The sequence below is a fragment of the Ornithodoros turicata genome, chromosome 3, assembly GCF_037126465.1.
Source record: "Ornithodoros turicata isolate Travis chromosome 3, ASM3712646v1, whole genome shotgun sequence".
Lineage (NCBI taxonomy): Eukaryota > Metazoa > Arthropoda > Arachnida > Ixodida > Argasidae > Ornithodoros > Ornithodoros turicata.
The window spans coordinates 23411300-23433201 of NC_088203.1; the positions used below are offsets into that span (position 1 = coordinate 23411300).

The following is a 21902-nucleotide window of genomic DNA, read 5'->3' on the forward strand; positions in this document are numbered from 1 at the left end:
CTTACAGTAAATATATCTATTTTTTACAGTGCGCTTTATAAGGACGCTGTAACTGTGCACCTCGAAAAAATACATTCTGAAATCGTATTCTGCTGTACAGAGCGAAGAAATAAAATTTTGTTCCATCACCTCTACGTACTCATCGTCACATCACAACCATTCAAGATTTTCTTATTTGGTGCATCTATTTAATCACACTGTAATAGTCGTGGTGGCTACAGACAATCCAAGCCTACACAGGAGGACGCCGTCTCAGTCCCGAACCGGTTGCGTGTTTTCGCAAAATGAATGGTGACGTTACCTTGACACAAACACAAAGGGAATAGGATTCGTCGGTTGCGTTCTTCCTGATTTATGACCGATAGAAAAAAGAAAGAAAGAAACGATGCTTTCCCTCTCCCTCTCCTTCTCAAGAAGTCCGACAATGAGGAAATGCCTCTCATTGGTCTCCTCAAACGCTTTGCCCAACCATCGCGGGACAAATGTTTGAACAGACCAATTCAGTTCGTCCCAGCATTGTCGCGCTTCTTGAGAAGGAGAGGGAGCGAGAAATATTAAATGGCTGTTTCTTTCGCTCACACATGGCGAGCGACGTGATCGATATGAATTCTATTTCCTTTGGGTCGGTGCCAAGATAACGGCATCCTTCATATTCCGCGAGAAGGAAGTTTCGCATTTTATTACCCCTTTAAAATGGGCATGTTGGAATGTCAAGAGTCCTGACAGAAGGAGGATAGAGAGAGAAGGAGGAGAGGAGAGGCAATAAAAGGTTGCCCGCCACGGCGGTCCGTGTGGCTCTAAACAGAGGACCCGAGCAGATAATAAATAAAACTGGTCGCTCGTAATGGTGTAGAACAGAAAGTTCTAACAGCCAACTACGGCGTGATTTTCGAATTTTCGTTTTAGATTAAGTGGCGGATGGAGACTTCGTCGTAGCAGCCCTGAAATAGCCCGTAAAGCAATTTCTTATACTTTTCTGTTCTTCATCATTTAAGATTGTCATGACACAACTAACTTTATCCAACACTTCCCTCGGATGCCATATTTAGCACCAGTCTCACGACTGCGAATCAAAAAAACGTGCGGCGTACCATGACCAGCTGCAACCATTTGTAGCTGCAAGGTCAAAGCCATCTGCTTGAAGCCGCTTTTAGAGTGCAACCGATTTTCAATAGAACGCCTGCTCATTGGATGCTACGGTAGTGCTAGTGTCAGTATTTCACTCTTTTGATCTAAGCTTAACGTCGCATGCTATTTCACACACAGTTTACGATTGCAATCGGCAACGTCACTAACGAAGCCTTCATCCAGCTTCTAAATTTTCATCGTACTCCTGACAGCATGACGTCATCAAGGAGGCAGAGAGATCAACAACAACGACCCACCTCAACCCGAATGCTACTGCAACTGCTAGGCTGTATACTGCTTTTCCATTCTACGTGTATAACCATGACCTTACGCAAACCGTCATACACTACACTCGATGGATGAATAAAGATTCATCCCCAGGTTTCAAATAGGCTACCTCCTAGCATGTGAAACCAAGGTGCCAAAACTTGCTTGATCATTCCTTGCCGGTGCACCATGGTGATCCTTATGTCTAGTCCTTGCACAGCCATCGCTGTCTCTGCCATGCCTGGCTGGTGGTAGCTCGTATGACCAGCCCTCAATGTCCGTGCATGTACCATAGGAGCCCGTGGCGCAATCGTGGAGGACACACACAGTGGAAATGACAGAACAATACGCACTTTGCAAATTGACTTCCGTACAGTGCTGGGTGCTGTGATTTCTTAAATAGCGTCCTTTTGTACCGATAACATTGCAGACAATGCGCGTCACAGCAGAGGAAACTTATGTGAAGATCATACAAGATTGATGGAGATATTTTAATTTCAGACATGATGTAACAATACCAGTAGAAAATCATTAAGCAAATAAGACCCGCTAATGGGACTCTCCCTACCGGAAACACAGCAGCCTAAACAATTTTGGAAACACGTGGGTCTTTCTAAACAATCTATGTGCTTTAAACACTAACAGTGATATCTTCTAATCCAACCTCGATGGCTCAGCTCTTCGCTACACATTTTTCTTCACTATATAAATACAGCAAAGCACAGCCATTATACCACGCGATTTCGAGCTCCGTGTCGAACGCGTCTTATAACCTTGTTGTATATAGCGGTGTCCCGCGAGGAAGTTATCGCAACTACTCGGACGCTAAACCTACTTCGACCCCAGGGGTCGACAAAATTACTGCAGTATTCGTTAAAGCCTATGCTGACCTCCTTGCCTCCGCCCTCGTTTATGTATTAAACCTTTCTCTATGTGACTCTGTGTTTCCCAGCTGTTGAAAAACTTCGGTCGTCGTACCAGTCCACAAGTACGGCGATCCTTTGAATGTGTCAAACTGCTGTGTCAGTTTACTGTGCGCGTTTTCAGAGGTATTTGGGCAGATCCGGGACGCCCTCAACATCCCCTTTATTCCGGTAAACAAACCCTTTTTAAGCGCTTCAGTAGAACGCAAAAGAGTATAGGGAAGACATTTAGCCATGAACATATTATCTTTTCTTCGCAGAGGATGTAGATCATCTCCTGAGTGATACACCGACAACCTGCAAAGATGTGAGCTACAGTGAAATAGTAGCGGTCTGCAAAAGCCCTCAGCCCGCACGAATGACTGCAATTGGACTGGTTATGAGGGAAAACATGGGAAATTTACTATGAGAAATTGAGAAAGGGCTACAAAGATAGATGTGTACAGAGAAGGTCTAAGGAAAAAAAAAGTGTGAAAATGTGGTAACTTCTATAGTTACCATCTATGTCAACATATCGTCCCATAAAGGATGAAAAAGGTAAGAGCAATTATCATATATCCAAACTGCTACAAAAAGGCATACGCTGCCATCGCTCACCGAATCTGAAGAGGTAACCCTCTCATTCGTAGGCAGCAGGTAGAACGTTGCAACCTTTTAGGCACAACATATGCGACAACTATTACCGCCTAAGATGTGGAACTGCTCCACCCTTTATTCTAAGAGTGTATGGTCGCAGTTCCCTTTTCTCAAGTTACAGATAAGCGAGCAACAACACGGTTTCATGCCAGGCAGATCCACTATCACACTGTAAATTTCAAAACACCTTTTTTGGTGTATTTGAGGTGTAATTAGGGTGTAACATTGCATATACTCCCCTATTACACCTTCTATGGAAAAAACAGTCGCCAGAAGTGGTGTTAATGGGGTGTTAGTGTTTCGAAACACCCTCTTTCCAACGTGTTATCACATTTTGGTGTAAATATGGTGTAAATGAACAACATATATACTAATGAGACTTTTATTTGGGGGATATCCACAGTGGGTGAAACATGTGTTCCAGTTTGACATTTTCTTAAGAAAAGGCAATGAATGGATATGTGGCGAATAACGAATTACTTTCTTGTGCTGTCAGTATCTAATATTTACGGCATGACTTCATCATTAACTAATACCATAAAGTAACAAATACTTGTCCTGCCCAATGTTTTTGTGGACATTATGTCAGATGTCATCCCAATACAGTGTGGTAAGCAAGTGCAGTGCATATTCAGCAAAAAAGAATTACGATAAAGGATTGGCAGAGCAAAAAGTTGTGTATTCACAGAACAGAGGAATGGAGCATTTGCATAACGAATACAAGGGTACATACTGCACTAACAAACACGAAACCATGAAGAACTGTATGTTCAAGTGAACAAAATTTGTACTAATATCTGTATTTATTAATTTCATTTTTATTATTTTTATTTTATTTTATTTTATTTAGTTATATGTATTCATCTGTATCATCCGTATCATTTATGTATCTGTATCAGTTTGGCCTACAGTGGTTGCTGGAATTAGATTGCTGGGATTCCAAAGCCCAGCCATGGCATCTTCAGACATTCCTCAGACGCGTTCGCGGACTTCATTTCGCCGTGTCTCATATACGACACATGGTGCACTCCATTTACACCCTTTCCAGAAGGGTGTACAGATTCCACTGGGTGTAGGATTACACCAAAAAGGGAGTCAGTTATGATACCGTTGAAATACACCAATTTGGGTGTAAGGAATACACCTTTTCTGTGGGGTGTAACTTTTCCAAAGGGTGTTGATATACACCAAAAAGGGAGTCAGTTATGATACCGCCGAATTACACCAAAAAGGGTGTTTTGAAATTTAGTGTGCACCAATCTTGTATCGTTTATGTCCGTTTTGACACCTTGTGTCTCAGCATGAGGACAAGTAGATTCTATTTATTTCGACATTTCTAAACCATTTGATATGATTGACCATACTATTTTACTTCGCAAACTTCAAATGATTGGTCTCGGGGACGTCCTTATTGCTTTCTTCCCTTGGTTTCTGAGTAACAGATGCTGTGCACAGCTTGTAGGCGACATCAGACAGATACTTCTAAAAAGAAAGTTATTCGATTGGTGCACCGTATAGCGAAATCTTTAGCCCGGGGATTTAACTGAAACACCCTGTATATGTGTTCATGTGTGTATAAGTACTGCGCCGTCTACGTGCGCTAATATCAAGGCTTTGGCTGTTCTTGGGCACGTTAATAAAGATATCATCATCATCATCATCATCGGGGTGCGGCCTCGCACTCGCACGGCCATGTACACCAAGGCCCAGTGTGGTGTAGTGAGAGGAAGATGATGTAGCCACATCATGGGGGGCACGTGAATAAAGTGGAAGACGAGGAAGTCTTCTTTTGGGAACAGGCTTACAGGAGATCGGACATAGTATCTTCCGCTCTGAGATACAGGTGGAGACACCACATTAATTTTTGGCGACGAGCCTCGTGAGAACCTAATACTATTTCTCTTGACCTCGGTCGCACCATGTCCGGTTTACCTCCACCGCCTTTCTTTCTGTCCACGCCTGGGAGGCCAGCAATGCCATGGCAGTCATGGCGGAAGACGTTCGAAAAGTACGTGCTCGCCGCTGGTTTTGAGTCCGCAGCAGTAGTCCGCAAGGCGGCAATCCTGTATCATTGCCTAGGCACTGAAGGTCAACGACTTTTCGACTTACTACCTTCGCCTTCAGCAGATTCAGAAGCTCCTGGTTCTTCACAAACTGATGCGTACAATAGTGCTCTGCAGAAGTTGGATTTGCACTACGCAGTTGCAGCTAACCCTATCGCCGAACGTCATTGTTTCCGCCAGCGTGGCCATCAATACGGCGAATCTCTTGATGATTTTGTCATTGCACGTCGGAAACTTGCAAATACCTGCGATTTCGGATCGACTTCGGATCTTATGATTCGTGACCAAATCGTTGAGTCTACAAACATTCCGCACTTACGTGATCGTCTACTTCTGGAAGGACCGTCGCTTACTTTGGCGAGAACAGTACAGATTGCACGCAAGCTGGAACAAGTTCACCGAGACGTAAGAGAGTTCGCGAATACTACTGAAAATACAGTTCAACGTCTTTTCAACAAAAGCACGAAGAAATCCGTCAGCAACCGACAGAAGACTGGACCGTTGAAGCCACCGCACACTCAAGCAGGATCTCACTGCTATCGTTGCGGGTCTTCCTTTCACCTCGCTAATTCCCATCGTGTAAAGCACGAAGCCAGAAATGTCTCTCCTGCGGGAAGGTAGGACATTTTGCTCCTGTATGTCGATCTACAAAATCTCTTCGACAATTGACGTCATCGCAGTCCCCTGGAGAGGCAGAAATCTTCGACACAAATCCAACGGTGCTACAACTTCACACCCGGGAGGAGACGAAAACTGGAATATATGTTACGCTGACCGTTGAAGAAAGGCGCATGCGGTTTTTGATCGACACAGGTTCTTCAGTGTCAGTTATGTGCCACGACACGTACTACTCCATGTTTGCGTCGCAGCATCCGTTACAGCCGGCAACTGTTCGTCTACTGGACTTCTCGAAACGCCATATTCCAGTACTGGGATGCTTTCCAGCGCAAGTAGCTTACAAAGATAAGGCGACGTGCCTCGTATTTTACGTTGTGCAGGATGGCACTTCACTTTTGGGTCTGGATGCACTTACGTCCTTAGGAATAAACATCGACGGTATGCAACTCTCAGGTTTCAACACAGCTACAACTTCAACACCTTTACCTGCGGAGCTCACAGAAGAATTCTTTCAACTTTTCGTCGGCAGACCTGGTTTAGCAAGAAACTACGTGCACAGAGTCACAGTGCGTCACAATGTTGCGCCGGTGACGTCGAAGCTCCGACGTCTACCCCAAACTGTACGCGAGAAAGTGTCTGAGGAACTTCGACGATTAGAAGCGGATGATATTATTGAAAGGATAACAGCATCTGAATGGGTGTCTCCGATCGTTTTTGTCAAGAAAAAGAATGGCAACATCCGTCTTTGCGTCGATCTTCGGGAGGCAAACAAGGCAGTAGTTCCAGATTGTTTTCCTCTTCCTCACACAGAGGAACTCTTGAACGCTTTGTCTGGCGCCAAACGCTTCACGAAGCTTGATGTAGCTTCTGCATATCACCAAGTCCTACTCCCCCCAGACAGCCGCGACTTGACTGCTTTCATAACACACGAAGGACTTTTCCGTTTCAAACGAGTGTGTTTTGGCCTTGCTTCCGCACCGTCCGCTTTTCAGCACATGATGTCCCTGGTATTACAAGGTTGCAAAGGAGTACTATTTTACATTGATGATATCATCATTTACGGCCGAACGGAGGAAGAACACATGCAGAACGTCCGCGCCGTTTTACGACGCCTTGCTTCTGAGGGACTCAAACTCAACGACAAATGTCTGTTCAATGTCAGTGAATTACCTTTCTTGGGTCACACAGTCACTTCTTCGGGATTACTCCCGCAACAGACAGCAGTTACCGCCATTGAAAAGGCACCAGCTCCCAAGGACCTGAAGTCGCTTCGCTCATTCCTCGGCTTGGCTGGGTATTATTCAAAGTTCATACCCCATTATGCCGAAGTGGTAGAGCCGATGCGTGAGCTGCTACGCGGAAAGCAGCCTTTTGCTTGGACTGCTGCTGCTGACCAAGGCTTCAACCAAGTGAAGAAGCTTTTGGTGACCTGCCCGAATCTCACGATGTTCAATCCTACCCTTCCAGTGACCGTTACAACTGATGCCTCCTCGTACGGGTTGGGTGCGGTTCTTCAGCAGCACGATGGCTCACAGCTCCGAACCGTTGCATTTGGTTCACGAACACTATCGGAACAAGAACGAAAATACTCCGTGGGTGAACGCGAAGCCCTGGCATGCCTTTGGGCATGTGAATACTGGCATATATACCTGTGGGGTCGACCATTTACACTATGCACCGATCATAAGGCCTTGGTTACACTGCTTGGTTCGCAAGGTTCAGGGCATCGTCCTCTACGCATTTCGAGGTGGTCTGCACGTTTGTTCTACTACAACTTCACCGTACAATACAAGAAAGGCGCCGAGAATTGTGTCGCCGATGCTCTTTCAACACTTCCCTTGCCAGCGCAAGATACTTCGGAGGAAGAAGTAATTTGCATAGTGTCTGCAATAACGAAGCAAGAGATGCAAAGCGCCACACGCAGCGATCCCATATTGCAAGAGGTAATGCAGGACGTGAAGAATGACTCGTGGCCATCTTCAGGATCACGCTCCGAAGACATTCTTCCGTTTTATCGATGTCGTGGAGAACTTTCAGTCATGAACGAACTTTTGTTACGAGGTGATCGTGTGATTGTGCCCATGGCGTTGACAAGCCGTTTCCTGGAGCTCGCTCATGAGGCTCATCCTGGGATTGTCCACACAAAACAAAGACTCCGAGAGCAGTACTGGTGGCCTGGCATGGATAAACGAGTGGAACAACTCGTCGGATCTTGCAACGTTTGTCAGTCTGCTGACAAATCAGCGAAAACAAGTGTGCCACCATTGCACCCAGTCCCGTTCCCAACTGCACCGTGGTCAAAACTTTCGACCATTTACCAGCTCATTGCAAGTACGCCATCACACTGGTAGATTACCACAGCAAATGGCCTGAGATTGCTTTCGCTTCATCAGTTACAACATCTGCGATTACTAACTTTCTTAAACACGTATTCAGCAGAGAAGGCTTTCCAGTCGAAATCGTTACTGACAATAGTCCTCAATTTGTTGCAACCGAATTCAATGATTTTCTCCACCAGCGTGGCATTCGGCATTCCAACGTATCACTGTACTACCCTCAAGCAAACGGGTTGGTCGAAAGATTTAATGGTGTCTTGAAGAACATCATTCAACTATCAGCATTGGAGAGCAAGCCTATTTCTGCTGCGGTTCTGGAGTACCTCACAGTATACAGAGCAACACCGCATGCTACCACGGGAGTGCCACCAGCAGTTCTACTTCATGGAAGAAATTTGCGAACACGCCTACACATCGCGGGTTATAACCAAACTCATCTCCACAGCTCAACACCGCAGAGTGCGGTACTTGAAGAACGCGTCAAGATGAGGCAGTCGAAACAGAAAGTGTACACAGACAATCGTCGTGGGTCCCATGCAAGAAATTACGCTGTAGGTGACTATGCGCGTGTCCGTCATCCGCGTCGCCAACGGAAAGGTACTTTCCGATTCAGCCCTCCTCTGAAAATCATCGCTAGACGTGGCCCTTTGTCCTTTCTTTTGGAGGACGGGAAGGTTTGGCATTCATCTAAATTTGCACCTGTGGCAGCATCCAGCGTCAGGAATCGCACATGAAACCCTTGGTTTTCCGTGGAATCCCCAGCAGAGCCCCTGCCTCGTCCCTTGGACTTTACATCTGCACCAGTGACTTCACCATTGCCTGCACTTCGACGCAGTACAAGGAATCGACGACCACCGGTTCGCTACGAGGCAACATGAAAGAACTAGAATTTTGTGTGGGATTTTTTGTTGGGTTTATTTGGGTTTAATTCCGTTACGGAACAGTTGGTTTACAAGGGGGAAGATGTGGTGTATTGAGAGGAAGATGATGTAGCCACATCATGGGGGGCACGTGAATAAAGTGGAAGACGAGGAAGTCTTCTTTTGGGAACAGGCTTACAGGAGATCGGACATAGTTTCTTCCGCTCTGAGATACAGGTGGAGACACCACACCCAGGTCACCACGTACCCTGACAGCGTCACCACGTACAGCGAGGACGTCTTAGGAACGAGACGGGGACGTTTTTTTTTACAGTAAATTACGTTTCAGAAGCGTTGTTCATTCTAACATATTACATTACTGGGCACACTTCTGTCGTTTAGAGAGCATAAGTGTAAGCATATTTCGATAGTTTATATTGTCGCACCAGTGCGACCTTCGTTTCCGTTTTTTCTTTCTATTTCTATTCTATTCTAGTTTATATTGCATAAGTGCATGCATATTTCGGCAGCTTTTAGAGCATCTTTTTTATACCCGTATTTATAATGGTGGAGAAACAGTGCGGAAAAGCTTGGTGCCCAAGTGAACACAATTTAGCTTGGAAAAGCCACCCAGAGGTGAACAAGATAACTGCAGGGAACATCTTTGTGTCTGTCGTAATCCTTTTCATTGGGGCCAGTGCGACGAAGGTTGTGTATTCATAGCCTGTTATGTTTGCACAGATTCCAATGACAGCTTATGGCATTTGCTGTTGACCAAGTACTCTGGTTACTCGAGCTGACTAATATTCAAGTGATCTCACCTACAACACCTACCAGAAAGGTTGCAGACTCCCTTTCGCGACACAGGTAGGATTACCGAAATCACGACCGTGTAGAGTGGAAACAAACAGGCAAAAATGGTAAAAGCCTAGCGGTCACAAATGAATGAGATAGATATTTAAAGAGATTGAAACATTCGAATAATTTATTTAACTAGAACACAAGCTTTCAGACTGAATCCGTCCTTCATCAGGTGTCATACATTTTACACTTGGTACATATATTCATACTGATGTACATCAGAGAAAGGGGAGAAAGAAGGTGGTGAGGAGGATATACAAATTCTTGTTAGAGAGGATTCAGGGCGCGAACAAAATAACACGAAAGAAGGCACACAAGCTTTGCGTACTTGAATTTTCTGTTACAATAATTATATCTGCAACAATTATGTAAAACGTAAATGTAGTGAAAGGTTAAAAGAACTAGCTTGTAGTTACTTATAATAACCAAGTGCAATATGCAATTGCCATGCTTGGAAATGCTTATGGGCCTTGTAGCCCACAAGAGGATCTTGTAACAGAGGGTTAAGAAAAAGCTTGAAGCTGCGGCCAAGTCCTGTCCATGTGCTGACCTATACCCGTAGTTGCAGCATGTTTATAACCGCCTTTACTGGTGTAGTTCCAATGCTGAGGGAAACACAGAGCTTCTGCTTAGCATGTGCAATCCCAAAATTGGCGGTCACCCTCCCGCCGGCGCACTCCGTCACTATACTCAGCCGCTATGCGGGAAGCGGCCTTACAGGATGTGAATTCAATGGGAGACAGTGTTTATGCCAATTAGCAGCAAAACAGAATAAAATTTTTAAGATGTCATCGTCTAATAGAGAAGAACACCATGTAAAGAACCCCTGGAGACATGAAAGGCGCCAGCAGAATATAAGCCTAGTGGACCCTGGCCAAATGAATTTTAATGCATTGCGCCTATGGGGATTCCGTGGATTTTTGCACAGCGCCCATGTTTAGACTACGATTTTTCGACAAAGGCAGTCAAATTTTGGAAATGTCATCGCCTATTTTCGTTCAGTACGTCCTCCAGGCCACGTACCAACCACGGCACGATGTGTGAGTGTTAATCCTGATGCACCAAGGGCCTTCAAAGTTGCGACTCAGACAGGGTTCCCCTCCGAGGCGCTCGACAGACTAAGTCCCAGTATTATCGTGCAGTCCCAGTTATTAAGTCCCAGTATTACGCATGCGCTGAGACTGTACGGCCGGTCTGAAGGAGTTCGAAACGAGAACGGTCATTTTTTCCAGAACTCGAAGTGGCTGACAGAACAGACAACTTTATTTTCAGTGAGTAATATAGAAAGGATACCGTTTTGTATTTTATATCGGTTTTACATTAAACTATACAACTTGATAAAACTGTCCATTTCGAGTGCCGCTTTGGAAGTGATTTTGTCAAACGCGACCTTTCACGGTGCAACAGGAGAACAAGGTACAGGGTTCAAACCCCGTGATCTTACTTTCACATATACATATTACATAATCAGCTTAGGATAACTTTATTATCATCTTTATATCAAAGGATATTAAGCCCCGAACTTCATGAAATTCGCAATTTGGCCGTTTTGGAAGCGATTTTGTCAAACGCGACCTCTCAGGGAGCAACAGGGGAAGATACCGGGTTCTAACCCCGTGATCTCACTTTCACATACACATACTACAAAATTAGTTCAGAACATCTTTAATATTATTGTTATATCCAATGATATTAAGCCCCGAAGGTGATGAAATTGGCCACTTAGCCATTTCGATGCCATTTTGGAAGCGATTTTGTCAAACGCGACCTCTCAGGGTGCAACAGAGGAACAAGATACGGGGTTCAAACCCCGTGATCTTACTTTCGCATATACATACTATAAAATCAGCTTAGGACATGTTTAATATTATTTTTATATCAAATGATATTAATCCCCAAAGTTGACGAAATTGGCCATGGGCAATTTCGAGTGCCGGTCCGGAAGCCATTTTGTCAAACCCGACCACTCAGGGTGCAACAGGAGGACAAGATACGGGGTTCAAACCCCGTGATCTTACTTTCACTTATACATACTACAAAATTAACTTAGGACATCCTTAATATTATTTTTATATCAATTGATATTAAGCCCCGAAGTTGACTAAATTGGTCATTTAGCCATTTCGAGTTCAGGTTTGAAAGCGATTTTGTCAAACGCGACCTCTCAGGGTGCAACAGGGGAACAAGATACGGGGTTTAAACCCCGTGATCTTACTTTCGCATATACATACTACAAAATCAGCTTAGGACATCTTTTATTTTTATATCAAATGATATTAAGCCCCAAAGTTGACGAAATTGGTCACTTGATCATTTCGAGTGCCGTTTTGGAAGCGATTTTGTCAAACGCGACCTCTCAGGGTGCAACAGGAGAACAAGATACGGGGTTCAAACCCCGTAATCTTACTTCCAGATATACATGCTACAAAGTTAACTTAGGACATCTTTAATATTATTTTTATATCAAATGATATAAAGCCCCAAAGTTGACGAAATAGGCAATTTGGCCATTTCGAGTGCCGGTTTGGAAGCGATTTTGTCAAACGCGACCTCTCAGGGTGCAAGAGGGGAACAAGATACGGGGTTCAAACCCCGTGATCTTACTTTCAGATATACATTCTACAAAATTAACTTAGGACATCCTTAATATTATTTTTACATCAAATGATATTAATCCCCAAAGTTGACGAAATTGGCCATTGGGCAATTTCGAGTGCCGGTTCGGAAGCCATTTTGTCAAACCCGACCACTCAGGGTGCAACAGGAGGACAAGATACGGGGTTCAAACCCCGTGATCTTACTTTCAGTTATACATACTACAAAATTAACTTAGGACATCCTTAATATTATTTTTATATCAATTGATATTAAGCCCCGAAGTTGACTAAATTGGTCATTTGGCCATTTCGAGTTCCGGTTTGAAAGCGATTTTGTCAAACGCGACCTCTCAGGGTGCAACAGGGGAACAAGATACGGGGTTCAAACCCGGTAATCTTACTTCCAGATATACATGCTACAAAATTAACTTAGGACATCTTTAATATTATTTTTATATCAAATGATATAAAGCCCCAAAGTTGACGAAATAGGCAATTTGGCCATTTCGAGTGCCGGTTTGGAAGCGATTTTGTCAAACGCGACCTCTCAGGGTGCAACAGGGGAACAAGATACGGGGTTCAAACCCCGTGATCTTACTTTCAGATATACATTCTACAAAATTAACTTAGGACATCCTTAATATTATTTTTATATCAAATGATATTAAGCCCCGAAGTTGACTAAATTGGCCATTTGGCCATTTCGAGTGCCGGTTTGGAAGCGATTTTGTCAAACGCGACCTCTCAGGGTGCAATAGGGGAACAAGATACGGGGTTTAAACCCCGTGATCTTGCTTTCACATATACATACTACAAAATCAGCTTAGGACGCTTTTTGCTTAGCGAGGGTCGTTTTGGAAGCAGTTTCTTCAAACGCAACATCTACATGTACGCCCTGGCACCAGGATTAAAGGGGCTTCGCATGTTTTAAAGGGCTCGATCTGCTGCCGAACGTTGCGGTAGCCTCTGTTACAATCTCAGTACAAGCCGTTCATAGTATGTTTTTGGCACCATGATACATATTATTTGAGTCATTGTAAAGAGCCTTGCTGCCGCCTTTTCCAAATTTTGCGGTGGTTTCCGATGTAATCACAGGAGAGGGGCGTAACATAAGCCGTGGCGTCTTTATATGTGTGTGAAATGTCTGCCACCATGATTAAAGGGGTTTTTGTCCGTTTTAAAAGGCTATGCTGTAGCCTTTTATGGAGTTTGCGGTCGCATCCGTTTTAATTCCAGTGACTTTGGAACTATGATACAAGTACGGTATCGACCGTTTTAAAGGACTCTGCTGCCGCATTTTCAGTATTTTGCGGTAGTCTCTGTTACAATCCCAGTAGAAGGGCATAGCACAAGCCATTGATGACATGTCATTGGCAGCATGATCCAAGGGGTCTCGCCCGTTCTGAAGGACTATGCTGCATCCTTTTCCGATATTTGCGGTCGCCTGTGTTATGATCTCCATAGAATGACATAGTATAAGTTGTTGATAATATGTCTTTGGCAGCACGACACAAGGGGTTTTGCTCGTTTAAGAGGGCTCTGCTACCATGTTTTCCGAATTTGGCGATCGCCTGTGTTATAACTCCAGCAGAATAGCATTGCACCAAGCCACTGATAACTTTCTTTCTTTCGCTCCATGATACAGGGAGTATCGCCCGTTTTAAAAGGCCTTGCTGCCGCCGTATCCAAATTTTGCGATGCCCTCTTGCGCAATTCCAGTAGAAAGGCATATCATAAGCTGTCATGAATATGCCTTTGGTACCACGATACAAGGGGTTTCGTACGTTTTAAAGGACTCTGCTGAGCATCATAAGCCGTTGATAATATCTGTTTGGAACCATGATTAAAGAGGTTTCGCCCGTTCTAAAGGGCTCTGCTACGGTCTTTTACGGATTTTGCGGTTGCAGGCGTTACAATCCCATTGGGAAGGGCAAAGGGCAAGGGCGAGAAAAAATGGTTTATTACCATGAACAGTGAAATTCGAAAGGCTTCGTAACGGATATGTATTTTCATCTATGATGTCTTTTCCTCATACTTTAGCACCAGTGCTCGTAGGTGTCTGCTGCCGTGTAAATGTTCGGACTGCCGGCGATTTGCCGTGCAAGTTCACTTTTGTGCCCCGTATCTTGGCAAGTTTTTTTCCTTGCCATATCGGGCTCTCTCATGCTGAATTCAAACGGAAGGCATCAGCTTTTAGTCCGTTGCGCAACTCGTATCAGCGGCGAAGAGCAATGACTATTTCTTATTTGTCATTGTTGTTGCGGCTGGCACTATCATCAATGCGCATAGAAGCCAAGATGCGGTACCCGGCGTGATAAGATGTCTGCGTGATTTCCAGTGGAACGAACCATAGGGTGGTATATCTGTATGGATATATATCTATGGGCATATGCATTGGTGTTCAAGCTGCATCGGGAAATTTCATGAATTACAGGGGAGTGGTTGGAAAAATTCAGGGGGAGTGTACACCTCCTTGGGGGGTGGGGGTAATGACCCTGGACAGGACCGCAATTATAGCAAAGTACCTTAGCGTAAACAGCTGAGCGCTATAGTTATTATGCACTCGCATATACAATTCGTCAATGAAAAACTTCACTTGACACACCAACAGAAACAAATGAGCTTCTTTTCCAAATGAGACATTGAAAATTTGAAAGGCGTTGCAAGTTCTTCGTACATAGTTCTTCACGAACGATTATCCCAACGTCCAGGAGCACTGAAATTGTCGGTTTACACACTGTATTGTTGATTTTGCTTGCATTTTCAACGTGAAAAAAAAAAAAAAAACAGGGAAAGAGAATTAATTAAAAATTTTCACACAGTGACCCTCGTACATAACTACTCCATCTATTTTTTTCTTTTCTTTTTTCTCTGCGCCTCTCTGTGCTCCGTCTAAAGTTTTTCGCGCATGATATCCGGACAGGCTGCTGCTATGCTGTAAGCCCATAAACTTATTGTAATAATTAAGATGATGTCATTCTCTGCACTTGTCTCTACTATTACTTCTCAATTATCATATTACTTACAGTGTAGTTTGTCAAAATGCACGTTCACACCAGATCGCTATAACTACTTGTTGAGGTTCATGAGTCACAAGAACTGCTCGAATGTGAATGCACTTGCTAACGTCGACAGGAGCAGCACTACATCAAGCAAGGGTAAAAACAATGCCTGAAAACCTGGTTTCATTCCGAATTCTTCATTATTGGTGTGTGCGTGTGTGTGTGGGGGGGGGGGCAGCTTTATTGTATTTAGTGGTCAAGAGCCCTCGGGACACAGAATAGCTGACTGCAAGCCATGCACATGCGGCCCGCGTGTGTGAGAGCCCTGATTGCCCTGATGTAAGCATTGCTTTATCTTAAGCGAGAAATAAATAATGTACACGAGGGCGCGTAGCACTTGTTTAGCGTTATCTCCAAATCTGATATTTAGTTCTGCTCCAAAATCTCTGGTCCAAAGAAGTCGCGTTTGATCAAATCATTGCCACTCGCATCGCCACAGCACTCGCAGGCGCCAAATTGTTCATATCTTTCATTTCATTTAGTAATAACTCTGGATATAAACGTGATATCGAAGATGTCATCACTTAATTACGTAGTCTGTATATTCATGCTTAATAGCTATGAGTCCGCGGCCCATACCTGGTTCCCTTGCTAGAGCCTGCGAAGTAGCGTTTGGTCAAATCATTCATTTTCAAGCGACCAAAGAACAAACAGGAGACAAGATCACCCACAAGTCGCTCTGTTGTTGTTTCGTGTTTGTTCTTTGGTCGCTTGTGGATTTACACCAACCAGCCCTATTTATATACTTCAGACATTTTGGCAAATCGTCGCCCAAGTGGCACTCACTGGCGCCAATTTGTCAGTTTCCTCTATTTTAGCGTGTGTAGCGGCACCTGCTGACAACGACGAGCCCTGTCTCTGCCCTGCTCGTGCTGACTGTTCGTGCGATTATTCGTTAGTTGAGATCCGGCACTCACGCAGTAAAGTGGTTGTTGCCTCTGTCTCCTCTATTGTCGTGACTTAACTTCGCGACAATCTGGTGACCCGAACACTGAATGCCGATGCCTGATCCTCCTGCCTCTATGCCACTTCTCCGATCGGGTACCGACACCTCAGCGGCAGCCACAGCTGCGGCGCAGATTGCTCAACGCAGCACCACAGGAGCTCTCGGGGGTCCCGAAGATGCTATTCGTCTCCGTTTTCCGCCGTTCTGGACCCAAGACCCCGAGCTCTGGTTTGCCCAAATCGAGCGGCAGTTCGACGCCCGCCGCGTCACTTCCCAAGCCGCCAGGTTCGGACATGTCGTCAGCGCTTTGCCCATGGATGCCGCTGCCGAAATTCGTGATATCATTCTCCGTCCGCCGGCAGAAGCGCCGTATGATACCCTGAAACGGGAATTGCTCGCCCGTACTACCCTCTCTACTCATCGACGTCTTCAACAGCTCCTTAGTGCTGAGGAGTTGGGCGACCAGAAGCCGTCTCAGTTACTCCGCCGCATGCGCCATCTCACAGGTGATACACCTCTCGACTCTACCATCCTGCAAGAACTCTTTCTCCACCGCTTGCCATCCGACATTCGGGTGGTCTTAACCGCAGCCGGCGAGATGACGTTGGACGACATGGCGCGGCTGGCGGATCGTATCCTCGACTTGCGCTCAGACTCCGTTGCAAGCGTTACCCGCTCCGTTCATGCATACGGCAATCCGGACCCCGTACCTCCCCCGGCTCACACGGTGCCGCCCGTTCCTGCCATCACACCTTTTGCCGAGTATCCTGATGGTCAGCGCTCGATCTCAAGTCTTTCCGTCACTGTCAACACCCTACAATCCAGCGTTGATCGGCTCACACAGCTTGTAACTGGATTGACCACTCTGGTTGCCTCTACAACAGCGCGACAACAGCGATCGCCTTCACCGCACTACCGGGATACCCGTCGCCGACACACTCGCTCGCCCCGACGACACCGCTCTCCATCTCCAGCTCAGTCTTCACCTTACTGTTGGTACCATGCCGAGTTCGGTCCCCGGGCCCGTAACTGTCAACCACCATGTACGTGGCCGGGAAACTACAGCCCCGGCAACTGAACGCGGCCGAAGTCGCTGGGCCTGATAACAGCCGCCTCTGTTACGTCCACGACACCATCAATCATCTTCGCTTTCTCATCGACACTGGCGCTGAAGTCAGTATCATTCCACCCCATCCTTCGGACCGTCATCGCACTTCTCAGCATTCATTGCAAGCTGTAAATTCTTCACCAATTAAATGTTTCGGTGAGCGATCCCTCACCCTGAACTTGGGCCTGCGTCGGAACTTTCAATGGGTCTTCATCATAGCCGACGTCTCTGATGCCATCATCGGTGCAGACTTCCTCAAGCACTTCGATTTGATGGTCGATGTGAAGGGACGACGCCTCATTGATAACGGCACAGGCCTATCTGTCTGCGGACTTCGTGCCTTCTGTAACCCCATTGGCCCTGTCTTCACCCGCCCATCTGCACCTGTGCAGTTCCGTGACATCCTTAAGGATTTCCCCGACATCGTCCGTTTGCCACCTACAGATGCACCCCCTCTCCATACCACCACGCACCACGTCCTCACCAGAGGCCCCCCGGTGCATGCGAAGCCTCGCCGTCTTCCGCCTGATCGCCTTGCGATCGCCCGTCGCGAGTTCGACCATCTCCTCGCCTTGGGGTGCATTCGTCCGTCCAGCAGCCCATGGGCTTCGGCATTGCATATGGTGCCCAAAGAGGACCCGGGAGATTGGCGACCGTGTGGGGATTATCGGGCGCTGAACGCTGTCACCATACCCGACCGTTACCCTTTACCACATCTTCACGACTTCGCCGCAAATCTCCACGGTGCCTCACACTTTTCCAAGATCGATCTTATAAAGGCTTACCACCAGATCCCCATGGAGCCCAGTGACATTCCGAAGACCGCAATCACGACCCCGTTCGGCCTCTTCGAATACGTTCGAATGCCCTTCGGTCTTCGCAACGCCGCGCAAACTTTCCAAAGATTCATTGACGAGGTCCTTCGCGGTCTGCCTTATTGTTTCGCCTACCTCGACGATATTCTGGTGGCTAGTTCCACTCCCGAGGACCACGCCGAACACCTTCGCCAATTGTTCGAGCGTCTACGTCAGCATGGCATTGTCATCAATCCGGCTAAATGCGAACTCGGTGTTCCTTCCCTCACCTTCCTCGGCCATCGCATTGACAGTTCCGGCATCACCCCTCTGCGGCAGAAGGTTGACGCCATTGACCGATTTCCCCGCCCTACCACACGGCGGAAGCTTCGTGAATTTCTGGGCATGGTGAATTTTTATCGCCGCTTCATACCGCATTGCGCGCACACCATCAAGCCGCTCTGTCATTTGCTGGCTGGCCCTGGCGGTCCGTCGAAAACCATCGAGTGGATGCCATCCGCTGACCAAGCTTTCCGGAAGATAAAGGAGGACATCGCCTCCGCTTCATTATTGGCTCATCCCATCCCAGACACTTCACTCGCACTCTTCGTGGATGCCTCTTCAGAAGCCGTTGGGGCCGCTCTGCACCAGCTCGGCCCGCACGACCAGTTACAGCCGCTGGGTTTCTTTTCCAAACCCCTCAAGCCCGCCGAAGCACGGTACAGCACTTTCGGGCGCGAGCTGTTGGCGGTGTACCTGGCTATCAAACATTTTCGCCACCTTCTCGAGGGACGCCAGTTCATTGTTTATACCGATCACAAACCTCTCACCTACGCAATCACATCTGCCTCTGGTTCTCACTCGCCCCGAAAGATCCGTCACCTGGCCTACATCGCCGAGTTTACGACCGACATCAGGCACGTTCCTGGTCATGCTAACGTCGTTGCGGACGCTCTCTCTCGAGCTCACATTGCTGGCCTGGCCCACCATCTGTCACCAGACATTGACTATGTTGAGCTTGCAGAAGCGCAAGCGAACGACCCCGACATGCCTGCCATGGTTCAGTAATCTCCGTCCCTCAACATCCACAAGCTTCCCTATCCTGGAACCTCGAGCCTCTTGTTATGCGACACCTCTACGGCTACCCCACGTCCTCTGGTTCCCCACGACTTCCGTCGCCACATCTTCAACCGCTACCACTCTCTGCATCACCCCGGCATCAAGTCGACGCAGAGACTCATTGGCACCCGCTTCGTCTGGCCGTCCATGAATCGGGACATCCGCCAGTGGGCTCGGAATTGTTTGGCCTGTCAGCGTTCCAAGATCCAGCGCCATACGACATCCCCGTCGATGCCCTTTCCCACCCCTGATGCCCGCTTCCGCCATGTACACTTAGATCTGGTGGGTCCTCTTCCTCCGTCTGCCGGCTTCGCCTACCTCTTCACCTGCATTGACAGGTACACCCGGTGGCCTGAAGCGGTACCTATTAAGGATATCACGGCTGAGACAACCGCTCTCGCGTTCCTGTCCTCCTGGGTGGCGCGTTTTGGAGCTCCCGCCGTTATCACGACCGATCGCGGACGCCAATTCACGTCCCGCCTCTTCGCCGACGTCTGCAGATTCCTTGGCGCTCGCCATCACTTCACCACGGCCTACCACCCAAGCGCCAACGGACTGGTCGAGCGGTTCCATCGCACGCTCAAGACCGCTTTACGTGCCGCTGAAGACCCGACCCATTGGGTCGAGCGCTTGCCTTTAACGCTCCTTGGCATTCGTGCAACCTCCAAGGTAGACTGTGGCGTTGCACCATCCACCCTGGTCTTCGGGTCTGCCTTGCGTCTCCCAGGGCAGTTCTTCGACGCAGCGACTCTAGCCCAGCCCGCACCCGACCCTCTTCACTTCGCCACCCGCCTCGAAGAACATGTGGCTGAGTTTCGCTCGCCAGTCCCACGCCATTCATCTTCTCGTCCGATATTCGTGCACCCAGATCTTTCCACCGCCACCCATGTCTTCCTTCGCCACGACGCCATCCGCCGTCCACTCCAGCCTCCTTACGACGGCCCCTTCCTGGTGCACTCGAGGCAAGACAAGACCCTTACCCTCAAATTTCCGGGTCGTCTCGAGGTCGTATCCATAGACCGCGTCAAGCCGGCATTCCTGGACACTTCTACAGCACCGACCCCTCGGCTCCTGTCCCCTCGCCCTTTACCCCCGCAAGCTGCCCTCGCAGCTCCGCGGTGCGTCCATTGGGCTCCAGACTCCCCGCAAATTCACACCTTTCCCGCTTCGTACCCATCCGGGAATCTGCGGTAACGACCTAGCCGTGCGCGGCCTTCCCGACTTCCGCCACGTCTTCCGGCCTTGCCTTCGTCAACCTCCGGTCTAGGCGGGGGGCACTTGTAGCGGCACCTGCTGACAACGACGAGCCCTGTCTCTGCCCTGCTCGTGCTGACTGTTCGTGCGATTATTCGTTAGTTGAGATCCGGCACTCACGCAGTAAAGTGGTTGTTGCCTCTGTCTCCTCTATTGTCGTGACTTAACTTCGCGACACGTGTAATAACTCTTGATATCAATTTGATGCTGACGGTATCATCATAAAATTACGTAATCTGTGTATTGTCTGCGGACCGTAGCTGCTGTCCTTGCTGCACTCTTAGAACTCGCATTTAGTCAATTTGTCGTCCAGAAGGCTATCACAGGCGCCAACCTTCCAATTTCATCCGGTAATCTCCCGATATCTGGAAGGTCTCATGCTCGTTCCTACAGTTATACATCACGCCTTATTCTTTATCTTACGTGAATGCTCCCGGGCGTGTTATCGGTGTTGTTATCAGGTCGGGACGCGAAAAGGGAATTGTTCGCCTCAGATATGTCCTCCTCTCCCTGCCCAGATCTGTTCCTCCTAACGTACTCACCCACCACCCTGTAAGCTTAGCTTCCTTGCGTAGTCCTCTGCTATCAGGTCAAGCCGGGTTTCAGAGGGGGTGTCCCTGAATGCTGCTCTTGGAGAAGTATCAGCTTACATGTACACACGAGCTGTCATTTAAGAAACAGTATATCCTAAGTTCGAGGTAATATGGGTCTAGGTTTGACCCGGCACGCTATCAACGTTCATGACAGCCATGAAGGACCATGTTTTGATATAAAGAGTATAGGGAAGACATTTAGCCATGAACATATTATCTTTTCTTGGCAGAGGATGTAGATCATCTCCTGGGTGAAACACCGACAACTTGCAAAGATGTGAGCTGCAGTGAAATAGTAGAGGTCTGCAAAAGCCCTCAGCCCGCACGAATGACTGCAATTGGACTGGATATGAGGGAAAACATGGAGAATTTATAATGAGAAATTGGGAAAGGGCTACAAAGATAGAAGTGTACAGAAAAGGTCTAAGTTTTCTCTTCACATGCTTGTGGAGGCAATGATAGGGAAGCCTCTGTTGAAGACATTGGCATGTCCCCACCTGAGGCTCTTATACTGATCGAGAAGTCATGAGCTCGTGTGATGTCGAATAGAAGAGACCGATAGAAGATGATGTGTGATGTGTCATGAGCTCGTGTGATGTCTGATGGGCAAGATGATAGCCTATGCTCTCTTAAAGCTCATGGACCGGAATGTGTTTGTAACAAACACCTGTGCATCGAAAAGAAGAAATAAAAACATGCATACATTGCGTTACTGGTTGGTGGGAGGTGAAGCACTT

The 21902-nt window shown here is 47.2% G+C and overlaps 1 long non-coding RNA gene across 1 annotated transcript in view; it reads right to left on the reverse strand.

The window, feature by feature from the left end:
- LOC135390050 (uncharacterized) overlaps nucleotides 1-21902 on the reverse strand; it is a 43615-nt gene that overhangs the window by 18679 nt on the left and 3034 nt on the right. The window lies entirely within an intron of this gene.